The following is a 3,252-nucleotide window of genomic DNA, read 5'->3' as shown; positions in this document are numbered from 1 at the left end:
AGCACAAGAGGAAAAACAGAACACCCTGGAGGATGTCCCCTGCTGGCGTTGAACGCCAGTCTAGCGTTTAGCTCCCAGGGGGGAGTGGAAGCTTGGACGTTAAATGTCCACAAGGGAGCCAACCAAGACCAATTTTGGTCCCCTTTGGGCATTCAAGACCCATTCTTGGCGTTGAATTCCAGAAAATCTTCAAAAAATTTTTTTTTAATTTTAAAATTTTCCCTTCAATCACTCCTATCTTCTTTTGCATTATTTTTACTCATCCATGTGCTGTTCATGTCCCTTCCATTTTCAGTTTTCTTTGCTTGGCGACAAGAAAAATTTTTAAGTTTGGTGTTGCAGAGCGAGCTCTAGGTTTATATTATCATCAATGGCACTAAAGGGAGGTGAATCATATCCATAGAAGAGCACAGCCTGAGCAGCCACCAACACTGAGGTGGTTGAGTTTTCATTCTCCCTTTCTTTCTATTTTTTAGTATTTCATTTTTTTATCTGCTTTCTTTTCTAGTTGCATGATCACTCTTAGGATTTCTTTACTTTAGTAGTTTATTTTCAAAATTTTTTTGGTTAGAAGATATCTCATGTATTACCCACTAAGCTTAAAAGAAATTTTTTTTTGAAAAAGAAGTAGTAAGATGCATAAGATCTTGAGTTATATTATGAGTTATTCTATTTACTTTGATGTGGTGGACTTATCTCTATTTTCTGAATGTATGAATTAACTATGCATATTTGATGTTGAAGTTAAGAACATTGGTTCTTGAGGAATAAGAACTTAGGAAATATTATTGATTCTCTGAAAAAATAAAAAGATTGATTCTTGAAGCAAAACAAACAGCAAAAAGAAAAGAAAATAAAAAGAAGAGTAAACTACTATTTCTATCTACGAAAGTTAAAAATGCTGACATATCTACCAATAAAAGATGAAAATTACCATTTGTATCCATAAAAAATTGTTTTTGCAAGCAAAATTATCCAAACCCTGAAAAATTAAATAAAAATTCCTAAACTACCCTTCTCTCCACCACTATCATCTCCTCCCTCCTTTCTCTCTCTCTCTCTCTCTCTCTCTCTCTCTCTCTCTCAATTTTCTCAGCCACCCAATTTCAACATCAACTACATACCACCGTATCACCCACCTCATCACTGTTCACCCCCTTCTCCGCTAGCAACGTCGTAGACCTATGCCGAGCCCAGGAGCACCGCGCTAGCTTCTCCTCGCCACCATCACGATCGGCCTCGAACCAGAGCCTACTGCATCAGAGATCCTCCTCTTCATGCTACCTTATCGCCGCCATAGCCAACCCTCTTACCTCTTTTTGCGTTGTAGAACCACCACCGTCGTTGCCTGATCTCTGCCGTTGTTATATCTACCTCTCCCCTGATTTTCTTTTGCTTTGTTCTTTATTACAGGTTCATGAACCAACCTATTTTTTGCAGGCTCCGATGGTGCAACCAAATCTCCCCGCAGGTGGAGCATCAGGCCTTCACCCCCGAAGAGGACGACACCATAATCAGAGCTCACGCTCGGTTCACGAATGAGACATTTTCTGGGAAGTCACGGCAGTGGAGAGTAATTAATAGCACAATTGCACCGCCGAGGGATTCAGAGTAGAGAAAGGAAGGAAGAGAAGGATCAAAGCGAGAGCAGAATTCGTCGAAGAAGGCGATGCAGTCGTCGACGATGGGGTTGATGTCAGGGATGTGGGCGATGAGGCCGTTGGAGAAGCCGTGGCCCTGATGGTCAATGGTGCAGGTGGCGAATCCGGCCTTGGCAAAGTAGATGGTGGTGAGCTGGAGGAACCAGCTGGATTCGCCGATAAATCCGTGAACGAGGGCGAGGGTTCTGGTGACAGTTGCAGGGGGTAGCGGACGCCAGCATTGAGTGAAGAGCTTGAGGGGTGGTGGTGGGTGAACGGGGTAGTGGTGGAATTTGAGATTAGAAAGGGAAAGAGGGGTAGTGGTAGGGTGAAGAGGGTTAGGGTTAGAAAGGTGATTGGGTGAAGGAGGTGGTGTGGTGGTGAAGATAAGGGTAATTTAGAGATTTTAGGTAATTTTTTAGTGTTTGGATAATTTTGTTGTGCGGAACCCATATTTCATGGGTACAAATGGTAATTTCCTTTTTCTATGGGTAGATATGTCAGCGTTTTCAACTTTCATGGGTGGAAATAGTAGTTTACTCTAAAAAGAAATATCAAAAGAAAAAGGTCCAAGGCTTTAAGCATCAATGGTTAGGAGGGTAAAAATTGGTCTAAAAGCTCAAAAGAGTGGTTTTCCTAACTATATGCTTGTGGTGTGAAAGTGTCAAGTAATCCTTAAGACTGAACATTTAAAGTCGTGACCCAATGCTGTTAAAGAGTATGCTTAAGGCTCTGAGCACCACTGTATGGGAATAAAAGCAATTAAAAAGTCGAATCCAAAGGGTTCCCCCAGTTAAGTGCTTGTGGTGTTTATGTATCAAGCTAAGCTTGAAAATAAAGCACTTAGAGTCACGACTAGGCTCAAAGGTGCAAAGCACAAGGAAAATAAAAAGCTATGTTTAAGAAACAATTAGAGCCTAAATAAGAGAATCTATAATATCATTCGAGTTCTAGTTCCAAGGGATGTTGATATTCCTGAGCTTCAATGGGTAGTGAGATGCCAAAGCTATTCAGAAATAGAGTGTCATAAGCTTCATTCCATAAATAAGACCTGAGCTTCATTGACAACTCAAAGTCTTAAGCATTTTCTCTTCTTTGGTCCTATATTGTTTTGGTTGCTTGAGAACAAGCAACGGTTTATGTTTGGTGTTGTGATGCGTGAGCATCTTATACCCTTTTACCCCTCATTTTCTAGTTGTTTTTAGTTATATTTTATTAAATTTTATTATATTTTAGTGTAAAAATCCTCTTTGGATGCTACTTTGAGTTTCTGTGGTGTTTTTATAATTTCAGGTGAATTTCGGGCGAATTTGGCAGAGTTTTGTACAACAACGAAGAAAGGATAGTAGATGCTGTCAACCCTAAACTCCTAGCGTTCCAACGAGCATAACTTAATCTACATAGGTCCAATTGACACGGTCTTAACGACGTTAGAAATCTACCTTCCAGAGCTTTCCAACAATATATAATAGTCGATACCTTTTTTTCTGGAATCACTGCCAAATCTAGCGCTAAACGCTGAGCCTAACATTTAGCACCCAAGAAGGAGTAACTCTCGGTGCTGAACGCCAGCAAGGGGGCCAGAATCAGCATCGTTACACTCCCCTTTGGG

Source organism: Arachis ipaensis, chromosome B6, assembly GCF_059453495.1.
Source record: "Arachis ipaensis isolate K30076 ecotype BB chromosome B6, ASM5945349v1, whole genome shotgun sequence".
Classification (NCBI taxonomy): Eukaryota; Viridiplantae; Streptophyta; class Magnoliopsida; order Fabales; family Fabaceae; genus Arachis; species Arachis ipaensis.
The sequence above is the reverse complement of the archived record's forward strand: the minus strand, read 5'-3'. Positions refer to the sequence as shown.